The following is a 24,608-nucleotide window of genomic DNA, read 5'->3' as shown; positions in this document are numbered from 1 at the left end:
ATATATATATCTATTTTAAATTATCAAATAAACCTTTTAAACTTGCAAAACAGAACTACTTCTTGGCTCAGTGGGGTCAGGGGGATTCCAAGAGAGGGGTGTTATATAAGGGTAGTCATCCAGAACGCATGAACTGGACCTAAAGATATATCAATAAGGGTTTTCATTCAGTATTCCAGACTAGGCGTTGACTTAGCTGTAGTGTTGAATTGAATCCTCTTACAAAGTGGGGGCTCGTATCCGGGATTCTGGGTTAGAATACCACTTGTGCAGCTTAATACAGTGTGCTAACTGACGGGATACATACATCCAGTCGGATCACCACGCTGCATTACGCTGTGAAGCATTCCTCAAAAGGGACACTCCAAGAAAAGTTCTGTTCTGCAAAAATAAAATACTAACTTCTGTAAGTCAGGACAGAGACCAATCTCTAGAATGACGGCCTTAGTAGACATGAAAATAGCCAGAGAGCACTTCTTACATAAGTTATTTGTGAGAGGTGAGTGGACTCACCAGGACCAAACAGTCTGGTTGCAGGCCATCATGCAACAGGTCACGGAAACAGGGTCAGACCTATGGAGAGATCAGGGTCCATTACATGAGGCCCTGAGTGAACTATATATGGCTCCTAAAGCCAAAGAGGAACACAATAAGATTGCCAGGATAGCAGCATACCTGTACCTATATATGGGAGACATGCAGGATAGATGTGCTGAAAGCCAAAATCTGGCAAATAGGCAACAGATGGAATTACAGAAGGTCCGATCTGATCTGGACTCTTCTGAGCAGAGGCTGCAGAGGAGCCAGGAGTCAGAAAATGACAGCAGACTGTACATTACTAAAATAAAGGAGGATATGGATGTACTGCAAAAGGAAAAGTCAGAACAGGATACCAGATTTCTGGCCTTGCAGAAGGAACACCAAGAAGGTTTGGACTCCCTACTGCAAAGCCAGAAAAAGCTGGAGCAACAGCTAGACTTCAACAGGGTATGTGCTGAGCAGGTAGTCACCCTGCAAGGCCACCTAGATAGAGTGAAGGCAGAGAGCAACAAACTAATTCTGAAAGACCTGGATACCCAGGCAGAGTTTGATGAGGAGCGCCAGAAAGCTGGTGCCTTTCAACGGCAAAGGGACGACCTGGCGGCACAAATGCAGGCTCTTAGTCAGGAAAGAGACGCCATAGGCCAGGAAGTCTGCCATTTAAAAAGAAAAATGGAAGAAAATCACCTGGCCCACCAGGGACTGGGTGACCTCCAAAAAGAAAACCAGAACTTGGTAGAGCACACCAGAAGGGTGGAGGATGCTCTAGCAAGAAAGGAGCAGGCCAATAGGGACATTGCCCAGGAGGTAACCCTCCTGCAGCAAAGACTGGCCCAGTTCTCCAGGACCAACCAGGAAGCACAGAGGGAAAATGAGGCCCTCTGCCAACACAATGATAGGCTCCAACAGCAGGTAGCGATGCAGGAGAAACTGATAGAGTCGAGTAAGGCCTTAACAGAGGAACTGAAAGCACAAATGCAGGCTCTTGCATTGCAACAGGGAGCAGGGGCGGATAGAGATGAGGTCCGCTGGGAAAGAGAGACTCCTGACCATAACCGCAGGAGCCCTAACACCAGGGGCCTTCATCTTCCCCAGTCCCTGAACTCTGCCACCCCCATGTCCCCTGGCGCACATGAGCACAGGGCCACAGGGATGGCAGATTACTATCCAGCCAGAAGCATGGGGCTCATAGGCCAGGACCACTCAGGAATGGAGGGGTGGGCATCCGGGTATGGGCACCCAAGTACAATACAGTTCAGTGGGGAACCCCAGGAGAGTAGGCCCATTAAGGGCATCCTGAAAACCTCTGCCCAGTTAGGTAGGTGGAGGGGGTACCCATCCAATCCTGGCAGCAAGGAGGAATCTGAAGACTCCTCTGAACTGCGCAGGACACAGGAGACCAGGTCCCCACATTCTGCCAGCCATTCCCAGGCTCGCAGAATCCGGGAAAACCTGGAAGAACAGACGGGAACCTCTGGGAGCAGTGCCTCTGAGTCCGACGAAGAATGGACAAGGGTTACCCGAACCAAAAAGGCCAATAAGGCAAAAAGGGCCTTGCTTAAGGACCCCTTAAAGCAGATTAAGGCGATCAGGAGCGTCATCACGCCTTACCATAAGAACTCTAAGTATTCTGTTTGGGAGCACTTAGAGTTGTTTGAACAAATGATGGAGACTTTCCATTTGAAGGACAGCCAAAGCTGCATTCAATACGTAAAGTGGACCTTCTCCCCGGAATACTCCAGTTTCTTTGCGGGGCTGGAGGACCAAAATCATTTAAGATGGTCCACCTATAAGGCGGCCATCCTGAAACATTTTTCTGTTCACAGAAATCCTCAAGAGGCTCGCAAGGCAGCCTACAATTTGCAATGTGGGGAGGATCAGGCCCCACAAGAATTTGTGCAGGAGTTAAAGCGGGCTTTTGCACAGACCACAAGAAGGGTGCGCACGGATAGCCGTGATTTTATCAACACGTTTTTCCATGCCTTGCCCAAATATATCATGACCCAGCTCGTGAGGGATTTTCACGAGAAAAGATCTTTAGACTGGGTCATTGAACAGGCTACCCGCATCTATGAGGTGCAGAAGCCCATAGAAAATAAAAGCAATGCCCAGAAAAACCCCAAAGCCAACAGCACCCCTGCTGCTGCCAAGGTGGCAGAGGTAAAGGTCACCCCCGTTTTGGATTTGGAGATGGGGGGGCCTAAAAACCTACCTGCACCGAATAATGCTAGGCCCAGAAGGTCCTCGGGCCAGTCACAGACAGGGAGCCAGGGAGGCAGCCCCACAAATGGGGTCCCTCGCTCTCCTGACTATGTAAGTCCTCGCTACAAAGGTAACAGACCCATCCTGGGTTATGTGTGGACTCCTCCAGCCCAAGGGGGGGGATCCAGCCAAGCACCAAACCCAGGGAACTTCCCTCCAAACTTCCCACAGGAGGGCAGAAATGTACCAAACCCTGGGCAGAACTTTTTCCCCAGATATCCACCCGACTTCCAACCCCAAAATCATCCATCCTTCTTTCCTCAATTCCCTGAGCCCAGACCACTGAATCCGGGAGAGGGGAGGCCAAGGGTGGAGGGGTACCAAAATCTTCCCAACCCGGGGTATTACCAAAGGAGGGATAGCTACCCTTCCCGGGATCAGCCCAGGGGAGAAAACAGGGCCCCGTATCAGCCTGAGCGGGTTTCCCAGTTAGAGCGCCAGGTTCAAAACATGGCGCGGGATATGGGTCATATACTGAGGGCGCAGCAGAACCCTCAGATCGGCGTGCCAGCGCAGAACGCACCCAACTCTGGACCTGGTGCTCCAGAACAATGACGGGGGCAGCACCCCGATAAATCACCGGTTCCCAGGGAGGAGGCACAAAGGGAAGGGGGGTGTAAAGCCTTGGAGGAAGCTTCCTTCCTCACTTGTAAACAGCCCCTGGAAACCCAGGAACCGGAAACAAAATCTCTTGCCCCTGAAAGTCTGCCTCCTAAGGAGCAGAGGGGGGGTAGGAGAAACAAAAGACCCAAACAGACTCAGTTTGAGGAGGAGGTACAGATCTTCCAATTTGAGGGAGAGGGATCCTCAGAGGATCCTGGGAAAAGGATTTTCTCCTTCAGAGAGGGGGGAACTCCTCCCAAAGAAAAATGGGTCCCTAGGGATGCAAATCCTGACTGGGGAGATGTGGAGAGTGAGCTACCGCCGCCCACCATCTCATCCCAGAACCAACAGCAAGAAAATCCCCTGGTTCAAACCCATCCTGGGGATTGCCTCCAAAAAGGGGGGGGCGGCCCAGAAATGGAGCCAGGGGAACCCACAATGGCTCTGATCTCCAGTTGCAAAATTTTTCTTCCAGATTCCCAAGGCTCTCCACAAGATTCTGCCCAAATCTCTTCGCTAGCGACGTCCAAAACCAGAAAATTAGCCCACCAGTTGTCCAAAAATGTACATTATCTGTGCCCCCTTGAGGAGAAGGAGGGAAGATATTATGCCCCGGTACAAGTACAGGGGCAGGGTACAATCTCAGCACTGGTGGACACTGGATCTCAAGCTACCCTTCTGTCCAGAAGGGCCTTTGACGAACTGAATGCAGGAAGGGGAGAGAATTACCAAATTCCTCTCACCTCTCTTCCTGGACAACTGCAGAACTTTGACGGGAAGGAAATTCCCGTCGAGGGGACGGCAGACTTGGACATTAAGATCGGGCGACATAAGTTGAAACACCCGGTCATAGTTGTGACCCCAGAGGGCACCCCTTGTTTACTAGGGAATGACCTCCTGAGAAGGTTGTCACCCCTAATAGATTGCGTAAACAAGGTCCTCTGGACTCAGACTAGCCGACCCATAAAATTAAAACAGAGTGTCAACCATGTTAGTTTAAACGGCACATGCCACATGGTTGAACAAAAATCTGACCAAGTAGAATTTCACTTCCAGAACAACCAAATTCCAGACGTGACAGTAATAGCAGTAGGACAACAGACTGGTGATGGGGGGTCCTCTCTATTTCTGAAAATCAACCTTCCTTCCAGTCTAAAGTGGTATTCCATGCTGGAAGGAAACACTCTGAAATTCTATACCAATCCACAATCAGAAACTCCCACTCCTATAGTCCAGGAAGATGTGAAATCAGCTCAAAGCCTGGCTGATGTTCAGCAAATTGGAGAGCAGTTGTTCATTCCTGTTCAGTTAAATGATGGGAAGGACTCTGTTCTCGCTCGAGTGTGTGTGAACAACGGTAAGAGCTTCATCAGCGAAGCCACGTTCCGCCAACTCCCAAAAGATCCAGCCATTCCCACCTTCAAACTGATAGACAAATGGGAAATGGACCTGGAAGCACCCAATTCAAAACATCTCCTGCCAAGCAGGTGTATGCTCAAAATCTCCATTGGCAACAAGAGCATAGTCCATAATTGTTGGGTCGTGCGAGACGTCACTGCCGCCTTTTACTTAGGCAGTGACATTCTCAATCGCTTTGCCATTAGTTTGGACCTAATAAACTTCAAAGCTTGGTCCCGATTAGCGGATAATCCCATGGGCTTTGATGATCCAGAAAAAGCATTTAGGTCAGCTCAATTGCTACCTTATGCGGTTGAAATTCAGGTTAAAGAGGAAGTCACCATCCCAGAAAGGACCCGACAATTCTCCCTGGAAGTGAAAGTTAAAAGGGGACAAGAGTTGAAAAACCCTGATGCTTACATACATCTAAATGCTTCTCTCCAACAGCAAGGGTTGGGGGTAAACCCGACTCCATTAGTCAACATAGAACATGACACCATTCTAATAGAGGTGGATAACAGCGACTTAAAGAGTATTACTCTAGCCGCAGGCACCATTATTGGAATGGCGGTTGATGACCGACATTTCTCCATTGATCTTGTAAATGAACTGTTAGGACCAATCCCCAAGGACTGTGTTGACAGTGACAGTGAGGACAATACAACACCAGACAGGATTTTCACCCGGCATGGGGGGAACTTCCTGGTGTACACTTCCTGCCCCTATGGTAAGGAAGATGTGACGTGTGACTTCAGGAGGGATGAGGTGATTTTCCAAGTCCATGAGGGCTGCCTTTCCCACCTGAAGCCTCCGGTCCAAATCAGCACTCTGACCAGGGACTTCTCCACCCAGCTGGAGGAGGCCGCGGAGATAGCCAAACCAGAAGTCTTTCCAGGCTTCAGGCAGATGGTGGAAGAGAGAGTCAACCTAGCTGATGCCTGTGTGACTCTGGAACAAAAGCAAAAGTTGAAACAAGTTTTCTTGGATTTCCAAGATCTCTTTGCGGTAGACTCATATGACTGTGGTCGCACCGACATCCACACCACAACAATCCCCACGGACCCTGGCATGACTCCAGTGTTTGTGAAGCAATATCGCTTGCCTCTCGCATCAATGGAGTCCCTTACTGAAATAATTAAGAACCTTGAGTCCCGGGGAATAATCCGTCCAGTCCACAGCACCTTCAATAATCCGGTGCTGGGAATATTGAAGCCAAACGGCCAGTGGAGACTCTGCGCTGACCTCAGGGAGCTCAACAAACGGGTCCACACTTCCCGATGGCCTCTTCCCTACATTGACCAAGGGCTGGCCCAGATTCAGGGGTCACAGGTATTCACTGCAATAGACCTGACCAATGGATACTGGACCGTGCCTGTCAGTAGGGAGGACCAATACAAGCTGGCTTTTACCTTTGGGGGCCAGCAGTACACCTGGACGCGGACTCCCTTCGGATACCTCAACTCCGGCAATGAATTCAACATTTTTCTACACAAGGCCATGCCTGACTTGGGTGCAAGGGGTAACCTGGCTTATGTAGATGATGTCCTCATCAAAAGCTCAACTGTTGAGGAACACATAGCGGAGATCCGTTATGTTCTGACCCAGTTGAGGGCCGCCGGAGCAAAACTTTCCTTTCAGAAAGCACAGTGGTGTAGAACCCGTGTTAATTTCTTGGGGCATGAGATTACTCCTCAGGGTCTCTGTCCCCAGGAAAAGAAAGTGGAAGCACTTCAGAAACTGAAAGACCCCACAACTCTGCGGGAACTAAGGAGCCTCCTTGGACTGACTAATTACAGCAGAAAGTTCATTGAGGGCTACGCAGAGATCACCAGACCCCTGATTCATCTCCTGAAGGGGGGGGTCAAGTGGGAATGGGGTCCAGAACAAGCCGAGGCAGTAAAACAACTCAAAAGAAGCCTCTCACAAGCGCCTTGCCTAGCTTACCCGGTCAGAAACAAGGAGTTCTTCCTGGAGACGGGGTTCTCTGATACGTGCTTGACGGCAGTATTATACCAAAAGCATGACAAGGTCAATAAAGTAATCTCCTATGCGAGCAAAACTTTATCCTCTGTGGAGGAAAAATTCAACGATTGTGAGAAGGCACTCCTGGCAACGGTGTGGGCATTGAAGAATTACCGCCCGTTTATCCAGGGGGAACACATCATAGTGGAGACTCCACACCAGCCTCTGCAATATCTCCAAAGTGACAGAATCCGGGCCGGAAATGTGAGTAATTCCCGAATTACTTCCTGGATTCTGTCAATGCAAGGCTTTCCTGTGGAGGTCAGATATGGCCAAAACAAGAAGAGTCCCCTCGCGCAAGGTCTGGCTGACTTGCATGATTGTGCCAGAGAAAACTGTCTCGAGGACGAAAGTCTAAAAATAAAGGACAACATGGAGGCATACCTTAATTCCCCACACAAAGTCTTTGAAGAAGACAAGTGTGAGGGAATGCCCACTGTCTATGTGGATGGATGCTCTTACCATGTTGACAACAACGGGGAGAAAGAATTGGTGGCCGGCGTAGGGAATGCATGGGTGAATGAGTCCCCAGAACCCTCCGCTGGATACAAAATTGGCCCCCGAAGTAGTCAGGTGGCAGAATTGATGGCTGTGCATCAGGCCATCCTCACTGCTGTCCAGCATCAACTCCACGAACTGGTCATAATCACAGATTCGGATTATGTACGGAACGGGTTCGTGGAGCACCTGGTTAATTGGAAAACCAGAGGCATGTTATGTGCTAACAACAAACCCTTGAAACATGGGAAGTTGATCCAAAACATTGATGATCTGGTCACCTCGAATGAGATGACCATCTATTGGAAAAAGATCAAGGGTCATTCCAAAGTAGAGGGACCAGACAAAACTGGAAATGACTTAGCTGATCAGCTGGCCAAAACCGGGGCCATCCAAGGGGATCTAATTGAGATTGAGTCCCTGTTGGGGGAAATCCAGGTCACTGCTATCACTAGGTCCCAGACAAATGCTCACAACGACCTTTCAATTGCACAATGGAGCAAGGAGACCCCTGATGCTGATTTGATTACCGCTCAGAAGGGGGATCCAATTATTGGTAAATTTTACCAGCACCTTGAGGACCCTGAGAACTTTCCCCTGACGGATACCGATTACACTGGGAAAGAGGACCTAAGAGTGTTGATGAAATGTCCCAAAATGTTCCGGATCCAAGACGGTTTGTTGGTAAGGAAATCCAAAGCTGGCCACGATCAGTGGGTGGTTCCTACCTCATTCCGAAGCCTGATGTTAAGTCACGCCCATGATGCGGCCACTGCCGGTCATAGGGGGTTTCACACAACATTGGAAATCTTAAGAGAGGTTGCATACTGGCCACACATGGGCCAGGACCTCAACCAATATTTGAAGGGTTGTCTTGTGTGTGCACAATTTCAGCCGACATCCCTCACACACCGGGCGCCTTTACAAAAGAGGGGGATGACACTGCCATGGTCAGATTTACAAATCGACTTTGTAGGCCCTGTGATTCGCTCGGCTAGGGGGAATAAGTACATGTTGACCGTGACATGCTTGTTTACCAAGTGGGTGGAATGTCTCCCAGCCCCAAATTGCAAGGCAGAAACTGCAGCTGCCTTGATGATTAACCACATCTTTTCCCGTTTTGGTCTACCTCAAAGGATTGAGTCAGACAGAGGTAGCCACTTCACCAGTGAAGTAATGACAAAGATGTGGGAGATACTGGGGGTCAAGAGAAAGCTGCATATTGCTTATAGACCAGCTTCTTCTGGGGCAGTAGAGAGATATAACCGGACAATTGTGAGCATATTAAAGAAGTTTGTGGCAGATTCTGGGCCAAGTTGGGATATCCGATTACCTCTGGTCCTAATGGCTATCAGATCTACCCCTTCATCTGCAACCAAAATGTCACCATTTGAGTTGATGACTGGGCGCAAGATGGTGCTTCCGCAGCATTTGCTCTACAGGACCCAAGAGCAGACACTGATAAATGCCTCCACTACTCATGAGTATGTAGAGAATTTAAGGAAACACCTCCAACATGCTTTTGCTTATGCTCAGCGGAATCTAGAAAGATCGACTGATAGCATGAAGACCCATTATGACCTGAAAACTTCCAGGAAGGAATATCAGGTGGGAGACCGGGTCTATCTATACAACTTCCAAAGGAACCAGGCCAAGCAGCGCAAATTTTTGCCTACATGGAAGGGACCCTTTGAGATCGTCGATAAGATCTCTCCGGTGGCCTACAAGATCCGCATCCCCAAAGGTGGTTCGGCAGAGGGGGAAGACAAGTGGGTCCACATAAACCAGTTGAAGTGTTGCCATCCCAGGCACACTCTGCAACAACTGGAGGAATCCTCTGGAATCCTAGCGGGTACTGTATCAGACTAATTCAGTTCCAATCATAAAACATACCACATCTAGTCTCTAAAATATTGTGATTTGCATGAAACTGTCTCTTAGTTATACTGTTTTCTTTATCAAAATAAGAATGTAATGTTTTGTCATGATGAAATGCATATGCTGTCCCACCATCTCAACAGTGGTGGAAAAACGTCTATGAGTAGGTATTGCCGCTCTTCCTTTGTCGTCCTAGGAGAAAGAAAACCTTGAGACGGGCCAAGGAGGACGATCCGGAGACCGGGAGCTGAGACGCAACGGGCTCGGGGTACCGCCCAATATTCCCATCAGGACCGGCGAGGAGAACCGATCGATCAGTACCGGATGGAGGAAAAGATGCTGAACTATGCCATCTATTGGAAGAAGATGAGGAAACATCCCAGATCTTGCGAGTCCCATTCGTGAAATAGGATGGCCATCGCAAGAGGGGGGCTTGTGGGATGTATTTACCCATGCATCCTAGCCCTACCTCAAAACTGTGCAGTACTGACATGAAAACATCATGATGACCAGAGCTTCCCAGAAAATGCACCGGGAAATGCAGGAAGAATAGGCTGCCACCCATTTTTGCCGATGTTATGGGCACAGAAGGACGCTGCCTAAAACCACCATTGGACTACCCGCACAGTAGTCTGAAACCATTGTTTTGACCCATGTGGAATCATTAGACGGGGTAAATATGGGGATTAAGCTGTCGCTGCCCATCATTTTGCCCCAGAACAAAAATAAATAATTGGAGTGGGTAAAGATGGGGATGCGCTGTCGCCGCCCATCATTTCATCCCAGAATCCAGGACAGCTGCGCAGTTGTGCGCACACCAAAATGGTTACCTAACTTGCCACCCACCAGTGTAAAGAAAGGTCTTTGTTGACAAAATCCACTTTTACTGATGTCAAAAAGTTGCTGAAATCGTGACTCATTGGACCACTTTAAAGATTCAACCCTTTTTGTGTGTGTTTAGAATGCATTAATCCAAGAAAATCCCAAAGTTGCATGCAGTGCCAACAAAATCCTCTAGGCGGCACTAGCGGTCTAAACTCTGACTGGAGAACTGAGTGCAGTTGCTGTACAAAGGGATTTGACTCAGCTGACTTCAAAGGCTGCATTTTAATTAAAAAATTAGCCACATGCTGTTCCCAGAGGCCTGAAGCCTGGGAAACCCTCTCACCTCCAGAAGCTTCACACCAGGAGTTAGAATCTCACATGACCTCTTGATTGATAGAAGGCAGACTGGCTGGGAGCTTCCCAGAGACCACACAAAGGACCCTTTCCTCTGAAAGGAATATGTTAATTCTGAACTGTTTAATGTCAACAAAGCCCTGCCTGCCCAGAGGACTGACCCACCCAAGTCTTGGAGGCGGACCTCAACACTCTGAGGATTGAATTGAAAAGAAAATATATATTTTACAAAAACACTGATAACTCTTTGTAATCAAATGACAGAAATGTATAACTTTGAGAGCTTTAATTAAGAAAATGTACCTTTCATTCAAGGCCAAACTCGAATTTGAGTGATGTTCTGGGGCAAAACCCCATTGTTTATTAATATTACAGACTCCCTGTTTCAGCTAGACAAACGAAAATGCATTGGTATGTGGGTAGATATGTGAGGAACAGTTGTGTAAAATTTAATGAAGATCCAATGTTGTGCAGCACATGAATAAGTGCTAGAAGTGGCCGTTTTTGAATGCAAGCTCCGAGGATGAACACATTTGGACAGAGACATGGCTAAATTCAGCCACACCATGTATATGTGATTTTAATCAAATGTGTACCTGTGCAAATATGTTTTTAGGTCAGATATAGATTGTGTATAAAGTTGAAAGGGGTGGGTTCTCTGTATCATAAACAGACCTCATCATGATGACACTTCATTTCATTCCCCCAATCAAGTAAGGGATGAAAGCTGGACCAATGGAAAGTGGAGAGGGGCAAGGCTAGTGATGCGACACACACACCCACTTGGAGAACATATAAATGGACCACTGAAACTTAGGTAGGGACCTAAAATTCCATTTGCTGCAGCGCACTTTGCTGGACCAGACAACATCCCGAGATCCAGACTTCAAATTCATCAACCTCCTGAAAGCCAAACTAGAGACTTCAAAACCCAGACCAGAGGGAAAGCAGTGCTGTGCCTAGCTGTGAGCAGAACCCAGAGAGAAAGCAGTGCTGTGCCTAGCAGAGAGACCAGACCAGGCGCTGTGAGCAGAACCCGGAAAGACCTGACCAGACTGTTGACCAGATCGTGACAAGTCGCTTTCCTGTTCAAAATCTCTTGTGAGTACTTAGCAAACTCAGAACACATCTCTTAGTTGAATTCATCTAATTCAATTTATTTAACCCAAGTAGAACTGCCTCCTAGCTGTCACCTGTCATTCTAGCTGCAAAAATTTGTCACTTGTCATTTTGAAAAAGTGTGCGTTTAAAATTTACAAAACCAAAAACGACCTTTACTAAATTGCTCATATCTCCGCAACCGTTTGGGTTAGAGACTTGCAATAACTTTTATTTGGAAGCTGAGATCCCAGGCTTTCCTAGGAACCTAGAACCACATCCCTACCCCTTATAGTTTTACCGCAATCGCGGAACACGCACCCGCGAATTTTGCCGCGATTTGCAATCTCTTCACATGTAAAAAAACTGCTGATGCTGATTTCCATTTGCTAGAAATTCGTTTGACCTGATAATCATTCCGGCATCATTGCTAGTGTGAGCCTGGACTAATATTAACTAGATACCACTCATCCTGAACCTCTAAAGGGGAATTAAAAGCAAATTTAGCATATTTCTCATTCATTGCCAGCACATATCAAAGCAGTTTGGGCCTGTGATTTCAAAACTCCTATCTGTTTTCTGTTGTTTAAGCTTGCTGGGGTGAACTGATTACATTGATTGCATTTCTGAGAACTGTGTGTTTTCCTTCCATTTCCTTGCCTTGCATCAAGGGGGGGAGGGGATTGCCAGAGAAAAGTGATTACATTGTTTTGTTGAAATCATATTGAGTATTTCTATACTGCATTTCATTCATTCAACCTTGCATCCATTTGAACTCCATAAAGCATTTTGTACCACCTTCTTCTTTTGTTCCTATTTACCAGTGTGCTATTCAATTATTAATTTATTATAAAGCGTGATATATATATCTATTTTAAATTATCAAATAAACCTTTTAAACTTGCAAAACAGAACTACTTCTTGGCTCAGTGGGGTCAGGGGGATTCCAAGAGAGGGGTGTTATATAAGGGTAGTCATCCAGAACGCATGAACTGGACCTAAAGATATATCAATAAGGGTTTTCATTCAGTATTCCAGACTAGGCGTTGACTTAGCTGTAGTGTTGAATTGAATCCTCTTACAACAGTGCATCCAACCTTATATAGCAGCAATGACACAATCAAGTTAACAATCTTGGGGGAGTACCCTGCAAGAGATCTCGCAACTAGAATTGGCAAGTTACCCTTCTCTCTCCTCCCAACTCCCACCTCTCTCTATGGATTGCTTTAAGAGTCTGAAGCAGACATATAGCAGCTTCATTTGCAATTTCCATTTGTTCTCATGTAAAATGTTGGCAACAACTTTAGTTATGTGGCAAAACTTCATATTTGTACTTGCAAGGTAATGAAGGGGAATTACATAAGATGACAGCACATTCTGTACCATATTGCACACCTGTGTTGCATTTTACTGCCATTTTCACAAAAAGTATAACCATTAGGAACATGCAATTTATTCCCCATAATTTCACCCTCCACCCATTCACCAACTCCCAAATTTGGAACATTTTCAAATCAGCCAGAAACTCATTTTAGATGGCATTACAGTTCCCTGAGTTGTAGGTGGATGCATTTTATATCACCAAAATCACCTGTAAATTCCCAAAACAATGCTTATAAAAATGCCTAAATGATAATAATCCTTTTAAACAAAGGGAATCTCCATATGTGCAAATATAAGCTTCCCTGTCTCCACACAATTTGCCACTCTGGGCCAACCTTTAACCAGAGTTTGTATTAGTCTCTTTGTATTTGAAGCTTGCACTTTGAAGTTGAAGTTACAGCCTCCCTTAATTTTATCCCCCGTTTTCACACATCCTGCTTACATTTTGGTCATGCATCAGCCAAAGTAAATTATCCTGCAGAGACAGCCCAAACTTCTGAGACAACACCTTTCAGGCAGACCACCTTTTATTCCAGTTGTAAAAAAAAATCTGGGGGAAATGGGGTGTAAGCCAGGCTTTCCGTGGGGGAGTCCTTTGTGACATTTGTCCCACATCAAGCAAAGGGTTTGCCTTGGGCCTACAGAAACGTTTTCAAGGAAACAAAGGGGTGTTTTCTTTTCAAATGTTTGCTGGTATTTTGCATGCAAAACATAACATAGCTTACTTTGTGTCAATACGCACCATGCCTTTTCCATGACATTTTTATGTCAGCAAGAAAACATTTTTCACATGTAAACTGCTTTAACTTACAAACACACATGCAAAGACGTTTTTGTGACAGTGTTTAAAAATTATGTTTTTCATGTGAAAGTGACCTTCGAAATGTTTTTTCCTTTGCGGATTAAAATGCTCCTTTTCCTTTTGGTATGACAGGCAAGCCTTTTTCAAATGGCCCTTTAGTTTTTACTTGTAAACACACATGCAAAACTGTTTTTGTGTCAGTGTTAGAAAATCCTGCTTTTCATGTGAAAGGGACCTTCAGTTTCACCCCACTTACACAAAGCCCCCGGTCGGGGACAAAACAATTCATCTGTAAAATGATCATTTAAAAATATGTGTGATGTCTGCATGTTTAATAAGAAAGAAAATAATATTCCTGCACTAACCACATGCATCATGCATAACCATGCATAAACACAAGCCTCATGACTGTTTAAAATTTTCAGTCAAATCAGGTGACCTTATCAGTGCCCTTATTGAATAGGGTCCTTAGAATATTGGAAGTATTGCTGTAAGGAAGATTAAAGAAATATCAAGATGCCCAATGCCAAGTAAGATCTGAGCACAAGTGTTATCACTTAGTCTAAAACCACTTTATATTCTGGTGCATTTGTCTTTGTCATTATGGTGGGGAAAACTGATGCACCCTCAGGAATGCACTGTGACATGGAAAGAAACATTGATGTTAGGTTACAAAAGTAGTTGGATACCATTACTAAACCTAAGCATTAGTGTTTCCTTTCTCATCTGTTTATTTGAATTTATATTACTGATTTGTGGTAAGAGAGAAATATGTATGTTCGCCCTGTGACATCACATTCTCTGATATCATATACTGCACATTCCGTATGCAAATTAGCCATCCCATTATTTCACCAACTAAGTATTGCAGCATATTTGCAAAAGAAACATCTTTTACAGCATTGGCCTGGCTGAAAAGCTAGTAGGTATGCGGCGTGACCAGGTAAGGGGAAAATGCGAATGGGCGTTAGCCGCCCACTTTCTATAGAAGGTGGACGCTGTTCCCTCGGCTGTTTTAGAGTCCATTAGTAACATTAACTTACTGTGCTAATTGTATTTATGATATTGTGTTCATGAACAATGCAGACGATGGGAATCGAAGCATGATAGTCAGATTCGAAGACCGACACTCCCCGACAAGGCCACATGGAAGGTTAAGGACACACAGCTAAAGTGCCTCATGTTGCGACTTTTCAAGCAATATTTTTGTACAGATTCTTGGATTCAAAGGGTGCATATCCTTTGTACTTAGACAAAGAGTGGATATTTTCCTGGAGTACGGCCAGCAATTGTTTGTGGGTTCATGATTTTCTGAGAGAAAAATGCTCATTCACCCTGTGTATTTTTTTGTTTGGTTTTGGCGCTTTTTGGTGGCATAAGCCACCAAATATTGCCAACACAACTTCAACAAGAAGAAATGGGATTCCAAGAAGCAGCGTTCTTGGTTGGTGTTGGGGGCTTCTCCGGATCACCGGACAGCCCCATACTCGGTCGGGTGGCACCCGACAGTGCACACACAGGTGCGGCGATCATGCCACGAGATTAGGGGTGGGGGTTCATCCCACCTGTTCCGGGGACACCGGAGCTCCGCACATGGCCGGGTGACAACCGGCTTACCGCGGCACCGGCTCTGGGGGCACCCAGGCCGGGGTCGCCACCCTGGCCCAACTCACAGGGCCAGGGGAACACATAGATACGGCGTTGCCCGGCAGGAGCACCGTCTGGATGGCATTGCCCGGCAGGGGCACCGTCCTGGAGCTGGGTCCCGTCCTTGGGCCCAGTACACGTGGTGAGGCACCAGCATGGCGCTAACACAAATACACACACACCACAGAGTCTCGTAGGTCTTGAGAGAGGGGCACCCCACTTGTTGGGTGGTACCCGCCCCTCTCCTGGACCGGGGCCACCTCAGCTGTGCGGCGGCCCCCCCACCTCTTTTCCCTGCTCCTCGGAGCGGGCACACACACCCTCGTGGGCAGTCCCCTTTCAGATGGGAGCGGGGGCAGCGGAGGGGCAGCTGACCAGCCCCACTGCAGCGGATGCCACTCCATTGCCTGTAGGGGCAGGGCAGACAGCTCCTTTGCCCGCTCCTCAGAGCGAACACTCCCTTGTCCTTGCGAGCCCAGCTGGTGCTTGGCCCGCCTCCTTTGTTACCTTTTGCAGGCCCTGTTGGGATCAGGCCTGCATCATCATTTTCTTCCCATTTTTTTTTTTTTTTTTTGCGCGGCAGGCCCATGTTCTTGAGGGGCACTGCTGCGTGCTTTCCTTCTGTTGGGGGGGGGCAGACAGCCCACCTCACGGTGCGGCGACGCCGCAGGTTCACCCCCACATGGGGCAGGCAGTTCCTTTGCGGGCCCAGTTGAAGCTGGGCCCGCATCACAATGATGCAGCGATGTTCACCGCTCCTCCTCCGCGTGGCTCACTGGCGGGGAAGGGGCAGCGCCTCCATTGTTCCATTTTTTTTTCCCGCCGTGGCATGCCCTGGGCACTTGGGGGCTGCCATGGACTTCCTCGCATGCTCGCGGGCCCTGATGGGGACGGGTCCGCCTTCACCCGATGGGGGCAGGCTCACTTTGCTGCGGTGAGTGGGGTGGGGGGGCGCCGTGCTTCTCGTTGCGGCCGACGCCACCCAACATTCACTCCCCACATGGAATAGTGGGAGAACCGCCTCCTCCCTCCTGGTGGCGGCGACGGGACAGACCTTCCTTCTCATGCAGCCGACGCCGCTCACCTATCTCTCGCCTCCCCCATAGCGGCAGAGTCCGCATCCATGGTGGGGGAGGGGCAGCCCGGCGTTCTTCACTGCGGCACAGCCCGCACACTTCTCCCTCCTCGCTTTCCCTAGCGGTGCCCACTGCCGCAGCCAATTCCTATGGGGGGGGCTGCACCCGCAGCCGACACCGCAAATGCTCCTGCACACGGGGGGCAGCCGCCCCTCCTCCCAGGGCTACATCGCTCTCCCTCTCGCGGCGCAGCCGCCTACATGCTCCGTCTCCCACGGGGGGACGGGGCAGGCAGCTCACCGTCCACGTTTCCTTTTGCGGGCCCAGTTGGAGTCGGGCCTGCCACGCCATCTTCTATGCGGGCCCAGATGGAGATGGGCCCGCCACACCTTAACAACTTCAGGGCACACGGGGCCCACTCCTTCGTCACCATTGTTGGGGGCTGCTCTGAATCACCGGGCAGCCCCATACTCGGTCGGGTGGCACCCGACAGTGCACACACAGGTGCGGCGATCATGCCGCAAGATTAGGGGTGGGGGTTCATCCCACCCACTCCGGGGACACCGGAGCTCTGCACGTGGCCTGGTGGCACCCGGCTTTCCGCGGCACCGGCTCTGGGGGCACCCAGGCCGGTGACGCTCACTGTGAGTCGGGCCAGGGGAACACACAGGGACGGCGTTGCCCGCCAGGGGCACCATCCGGATGGCGTTGCCCGGCAGGGGCACCGTCCTAGAGCTGGGCCCTGTCCTTGGGTCCAGCACACGTGGTGAGGCGCCAGCATGGCGCTAACATGGCGCCAACACAAATACACACACACACCACGAAGTCTCGTTGGTCTTGACTGACGAGCCGGAAGCAGCTCGTCTATTTTATTAACGTGGTCACATGGGGGACCCATGTGACCACAACACGCATCTTGGAATATACCATGTCCCCCTGCAGGGGTGACATGCAACACCTGGCATGACAACTGGAAATGCTTTGCCAGATAATTCCCAATGGACTAAGTGTCCATTCCTGTTGTACTAAGTGTATGTAATCTAATAGTGGCTTGCTTAACGTATTTTCTCCCAATGAGTACTGTCACATGTCATGTGTCTGTGTGAATTTCAATGCAGAGTGATCTCTGAGATGGAGACTGAGGCAGGCCTCCCTTATCAGTATTTTCACTCTCTATTCAACATTTTCCATGAACAAAGCAGGACGTCATATGCATGTGTGCCACGTTTGCGTCCCGATGTTAGTGTATGGCCAACTGCATCACTGCATATTGCAAGAGAAGACCAGAGCCTGTCATTATTCCCTGAACGCAACATTACTGGTTGGAAATTGAGTTTCCTCTATTTTCTTGTGGGGGTTTGTAGGGGGCTACTATGAAGCTCCCTCAGCACCGGGTTTTCCTCAAAGCCGGTGGACCCAGGCAGGGCTGTACCACATGGCCCAGCAGCAGGTGGGAGGTTACCCGGACAGACAACTGCCGTTCCGGTGACCGGGTCACCAGCGTTCCGGTGTTGATTGCAGCATCAGGGGCAACTCTCAGAGGGAGGGCCGGCCTTAGGGGCAGAAGTGCCATGGGCAAATTGGCACCCCCCCTTCCTCGCGCGCCCCTGGTCAACAGAGGGCGTGGCCACAGAGTGTCACTTTTTTATTTGTTTTTATTTTTACTTTTTGAAACCTTCACGCTCCGGCGAGGGGGTAATTCTATGAATAGGGTGCATCAGCACCCTATTGTTCCTAAAAGCGTTCCGCTGCAGTGGGCACATTAAATAACAATTTGTTGGTGAAGGCACCCGCAGCTTAGGGGCGCATTTGGTGACAATTGGGTGCTGAGCACCAGATTGACATTGAATGTGCCTGCCTGCTGCGCCTTCTCCCTCTATGCCAGCTCGGGGGAACCCTTGAAAGACTCCCCCGAGCTGGTGTGGTGGGGCTAATGGCACCCTGGGGGGCATGGCGCCCCGGGCAGTCACCCGGCTCGCCCCCCCTAAGGCCTGGCCTAGTCAGAGTAGTCCACATTCCACACAACACATACAGAAACTAACACACTACTTATGTGCCTGCCCTGCGCTCCACTTTCTCACTTTCATAAACAATGGCGGTCTGTTTGCTGACAAGACGACACAGGTCATTTGAACTAAAAAAAAAGCCCCACCTGGAAGTGCAGGCAGCCACCCATTTCATGTTGTGTGTTTTTAGCGTGCCACAATGCCCTGTGAAAAGCAATGGACTTTGGCCGGATTACAGCAGATTTGCAGTATATGATGTATGGGATGGCCATTTTAAGATCTCTGCTGTCTGTCCAAGGCTATTCGGTAGGTGGAGAATTAGATATATTGGGGTTTGGAAGCTCAGGCGCATATAATGTCAGTCATGCCAGTCTTATCACTGGGAGCCCCTCTCTTCACCCTGCAAGCGCCGCACATGTGCATGCCGTTCTATGTCATTTAATCGACAGCTATTTTTTCGACGTTTTTCACAAACATGTTTCACTGGAAAAAAAACTCAAAATGTTTATTTTTATTTTTGGGGGGTTCCTCACACAAACACCCCCACCCCTATCGTTCCTTTACTATTCCCAACCCCCTAACCCTTTATATGTCCCTTCTATATTTTTCAACAGGTTTTTTTGATGAAACATTTTCGTAAAAAAAAATGTCACAAAAATAGCTGTCGATGAAAGGACCTTGTACCGTACATGCATGGGCATCAATCCCCCAAGTTCACTTTCTCTGTGGAGCTGCCGCCAAGCATGCATGGGCATCAATTCCCCTTGTTCACTCTCTCTGTGGAGCTGCCGCCAAGCATGCATGGGCATCAATTCCCCTTGTTCACTCTCTCTGTGGAGCTGCCGCCATGAATGCATGGGCATCAATTCCCCTTGTTCACTCTCTCTGTGGAGCTGCCGCCATGCATGCATGGGCATCAATTCCCCTTGTTCACTCTCTCTGTGGAGCCACCGCCATGCATGCATGGGCATCAATTCCCGTGTTCACTCTCTCTCTGTGGAGCTGCCGCCATGCATGCATTGGCATCAATTCCCTTGTTCACTCTCTCTCTGTGGAGCTGCCTCCATGCATGCATGGGCATCAATCCCCCAAGTTCACTCTCTCTGTGGAGCTGCCTCCATGCATGCATGGGCATCAATTCCCCTTGTTCACACTCTCTCTGTGGAGCTGCCTCCATGCATGCATGGGCATCAATTCCCCTTGTTCACTCTTTCTCTGTGGAGCTGCCGCCATGAATGCATGGGCATCAATTGCCCTTGTTCACTCTCTCTGTGGAGCTGCCGCCATGCATGCATGGGCATCAATTCCCCTTGTTCACTCTCTCTGTGGAGCCGCCACCATGCATGCATGGGCATCAATTCCCGTGTTCACTCTCTCTCTGTGGAGTTGCCGTCATGCATGCATGGGCATCAATCCCCCAAGTTCACTCTCTCTGTGGAGCTGCCACCATGAATGCATGGGCATCAATTCCCCTTGTTCACTCTCTCTCTGTGGAGCTGCCTCCATGCATGCATGGGCATCAATCCACCCTGTTCAGTCTCTCTGTGTGGAGCTGCCGCCAGTTTGGTATGCACAACTTTTTGCTAATGAGTTTATTCTGCAGTTGGTATTTCTGTGTCCACCAGAAGAATAATGAATGACCTATGTTGTTGTTATGTTTCAGTCACTCAAGCAAGGTGCATCTGTCTAGCACACGTTGCCTGTTGCACGGTGTAGCAAGAGGGCAGGCACTGAAAGGATACATGCAGTGCTTCGACGGGAACCAAACGGCCTCTAAGCTTGATCAAATGCTACGCATTACCTGGGGGGTATTGGGCCACCGCCTCAGGTCTTATTGCCACAGTAACAGCACAGCTTGTACCAGAGAGCGTGTCGGGCCCCCTCAACAGCAACACTGTGGGTGGTACTTATAGGAATACCGACGGGCGGCAGGTCACAGGGGAGGTCACAGTGGAGGGGAGCAACACAAAGGGACAGCATCCTAGGCTATAGGGAAAACCAGTGGGTGTGAATGGGGAACGTCACGTGGGGTAATGAGGGGGCAACATTAATACAATATGACAAACGGCAGCACAGGGGCAGGTTACACAAAATAATGTAATTATGATACAGCATCGGTCCATGTTCAAGGATGTGTTAAGACAATGTGTGCGTGTGTGTTTACACACACAACAACACGTTTACTTGAGAGTGAATGCCTTTTCGATAGATGGGTACACAGATGGATGGATGGACAGACAATGCCACAGATAGATCAGCACATGGACGGAAAGATTGATCGATTGATAGATGCACAGAATTACCAGTAGTTTAAGGAGTAATACATCATGCAAATGACGTTATGATTGTAAATTAATCCCAGTAATGTATGTGGATTATGTAATTTCCATTAATTACTGATGTCTACCAGTGGGAAGCCTTGCATATTCGAAAACAGTAACATGCAGCAGGTGGACTTTACTGCACAACATGCCATGTCTGGTTCTTGCGGCATGTACAAACCATTCAAACTTCGGCCCAATGATGTATTATTTACATCACAAGAACCTGTTGAAGGCAGTATTGGAGGTGCATTTATAGTTACCCCTTACATACACAGTGGGCCTCATTACGAGTATGGAGGTAGCCATGCCGCTTTTAGCATGCATGGCTACTCCCATACCGGGTACCGGATACCGGGTCTAGGTTCCAGGAATAGGGAATTACTGGGCCATTCGACCATTCCGACCTTGGAGGGCCCGGTAATTCCCTTTCCTGGGACCCGGACCCTGTACATCCCCATTCCCATTTGACCACCCGTAGAGCTCAATGGGAATGGGGAGGATGCTAACAACGGGCTGGTTAATGACGGGCCGGTTGTTAGCATCCTGGTCTGCTAGCGGGTCCCGCTAAGGACACCTAGTTTTACCAGACGTCCTTAGCGGGACCCGCGAGAAGACCACGTATTGAGGCAGCTCTACCGGCACCGTTAACCATCTACCGCCTAGGTTGTAATGAGGCCCAGTATGTATATGTGTATTGTGCATGTGCTGTAACCTTGACGGCTCCTAGCACATCTAGGCTTATCTATTCATTCAAAACACCCTGGGAGGACAGGACAGGAGGAGAGTGTAGCCTCGGAGCATAAAGCACCCGGCATCAGACTCAAACATTGTGGGATCGCCCTGCTCATATATCCTCCATTGCTTACCCAAGTGCAGAGAGGTTAACCAAAGGGGCCGTGTATTACTACTCAAATCCTTAAATAATTACACGTGTGTGTGTTTGTGTTTGTCTCACTCATCATCGATGGCACCCTCTATCAATGGCTTCCTCCCTTGCTCTATTCCCCTTCTCATTCTATTGCACACCCGCACCCCTTATTGCATCCTCCTTTGAAGCCTTGCACTCTCCTACTTGCAACCTTAGGTCTATAAATGCAAAATGCAAAGAACAACAGTAATCGTCAAAACTATTTGCACTGCCAATGCTTGATTTTTTTTAGGCAGGGCCAATGGAATGAAATGTGCATTTTTCACTGATGGTTATGTTTATTTTTGGTGATGTCCCTTCCTGTTGCATATGTTAATGAGTATCCCCACCTTTTTTTTTAGGACTTGAGTACTAATGATAGCACTCAACATAATTCTATATGAATGAATTGATGAAAGTCTAATCGATGTTTGCGATTAGCATTTGCAATTACTTGCCAATTCAAATCCAAATCATTTATGTTAAACAATTTCTTAATTTACAGGCTGTCCTTCAAATCCGGTTCAAGTAAAACAGGTTTTGCAGCATGCGAGTATCTTGACATATTTCAGAATGTGGAGCACCTACGGTTTATGTACTAGCATTTTTTGTTTTTGTTTTACTGTACTCTGCCAGCTCTGAAGAATCATTGCCACCTTGTGGCAGGACTGGAAACTGGACCATAACAAATGAATGCAAGGATAATTACGAGACGCATAACATAGCTCTCCCATGCAAACACCCCCATTGTCCCATACAAGGGTTACATTTATGTCCTTCATTTTGACTTCTGAGTAAGCTTTTCATTTGTACCAAATTCATTTTTGACAACTACTGCTTCCAATACCACTTGCAACTCTTCTACAATGGGCAGCATTTGGCTCCGAATAAGGCGGAGCCTTGAGCACACCTGGCTGCTCTTCTGCACAGCAGCCTGCCTGCCTGCAGACCTATCAGCCTCCCTTCTAATGCTTGGCTCAGTCTGATGTTTGCGCCCACAGACAATACGACACAGATGGACCGAATGTATCATGGGAACTAGCTGCATTCTATGCGGTGCAGCACTATGCAAGGAGGTGCAGAGGGAATATGATCTGTAAGGGGCCATCGGGCAACAGTCTAATGTTGAGAGCACTGCCTGCAACATACAAGCATATGGTGGCAGCTCAGATAGCTGGACCAAACTTTCGTGGGACTCTTCAATGTGTCTAGGGTGCAGCACTATGAGGGAAGGAAGCTGGAAAAGGCGTATGAACCCCCAGAAATACTGTCTACTGTTTCTGACTCTGCTACACCAGCCATGCAGCATGCATGTGCAATGATTCGTATGCAGAAACATGCAGATTAAGGAATTGAAGCTGTGAATCCAGATGAAGTAAATTACAGGAGAGACATGCAAGACGGAGAATTTACACTGGGGCATTATTATAGTTGTGCTACCTGCTGTATCAATTTCTTGGTGTTATATATATAGTGGCCCTCATTACAAGGTTGCCGGTAGGCGCCTACCGGCAACCTCAGTTTACCGTTTCCACCACTCGATATCCTGGTAATATACGCAGGCAGGATATTACAGGCAGCAGCGGAACAGTACTTTTCTATGCCCGTGGAGTCGATAGGACTCCACGGGAATGGGAACACTGAAGCACCAGCACTGTTAGTAACCGTGGCAGTGCTTCAGTGAACCTTCTGCCGCCAGGGGCCTGAACTACCGGCAGGTCAGGCCTGCCGGCAGTTCGCTGCCCCTGCCGAGAGACTCAGAGTATGCCGGTCCAGAAAAGGTAGCGGTAACCGTTGATGCCGCCACTTTTTTCCAGAGTGGCATGTCCGTAATGAGGGCCAGTATCTTGTTTTTAATGATAATGAATTTCCTTCCCTTTTGCGGATCGTAGAATTAAAACACGTGCATTACAGTTTGGCCTTTTATCAGTGTTACCATTTAATGTTGCCCTCAGAAGGACATCTGAGGCGTTTGGTGGCAAATAGTGTCAGGCCCTCAAGGGTATTGGTGAGGGCTCTATGGATAAATGACAAAAGCAATTTTAGGTCACATATGTGGGTTCTGCCCTCTAGTAGAGTAGTAGAAGATACATCTGTATGATTTCTTCTACTTGGGGAGTACTACTATACTAGGACATTGTTGCATGCATCAATCCAGAATGAGTAAAGTATTACATTTTGTTTGAGTATTCAGATGTGTGTGTGTTGGAACATGTTACTTGTTATTCGTATTTATCGATTTATAAAGCACTTTCACCATAGCAGGTAACTATGAAATAAAACGGTACAAAAAATAGAAGCAGTTAGCACTGCAGTAGGACACAATTATAACAAGGTGTGAAGAAAATGAGTTTTAATACAAGAATGGAAGAATCTAATGGATATGGTAAAGAGTTCCAGGATGCAGTGTACACAAATATCAATATAAGTAAAGAAAACTCAACAACAGAGTAACTGTTGCGCACAAAGAAACCCTGCTTTGTTTTGAATACAGACAGCTGCTGGGAGAAGATACAAAAAACAATCTCAAAATGGCACTAGGGAAAAAAAGATCTTACACATGGAATCTGTCATAACTGACATCATGTTAGTAATCATAAAAAAGTCTACTCTCTGATTTGTTGTTAGATTATAGAACATATAGTTATCTATAAGCGAACACTTTTCCAATTGGCACTTTTCCAATTGGTTCTTTCACAACTACTAACTCCTCCTAGATACATCCTTTTACAAATAAATCATTTTGCTCTAACTTGCCTTTCGCTGGCACTCTACTGCAAAAATTTGATAGAAAAACATAATTTGATTGGCCAGTCATTTGCTCATCTAGCCTTGGACACTCTTATGCGGTATCATGACACATGGTGGGGAAGGTGAAGTGGGTGAACCGCCATGATCGAGTGAAAGGGACACAGCCAACTCGTTCACATGCTTGCATCCTGTTCGTGACCTTGGGTCGGGGTCTGGACATGCTACGAAAGTGGA

This window comes from Ambystoma mexicanum, chromosome 3q, assembly GCF_040938575.1.
Source record: "Ambystoma mexicanum isolate Mex_15411 chromosome 3q, UKY_AmexF1_1, whole genome shotgun sequence".
Taxonomy (NCBI): Eukaryota; Metazoa; Chordata; class Amphibia; order Caudata; family Ambystomatidae; genus Ambystoma; species Ambystoma mexicanum.
The sequence above is the reverse complement of the archived record's forward strand: the minus strand, read 5'-3'. Positions refer to the sequence as shown.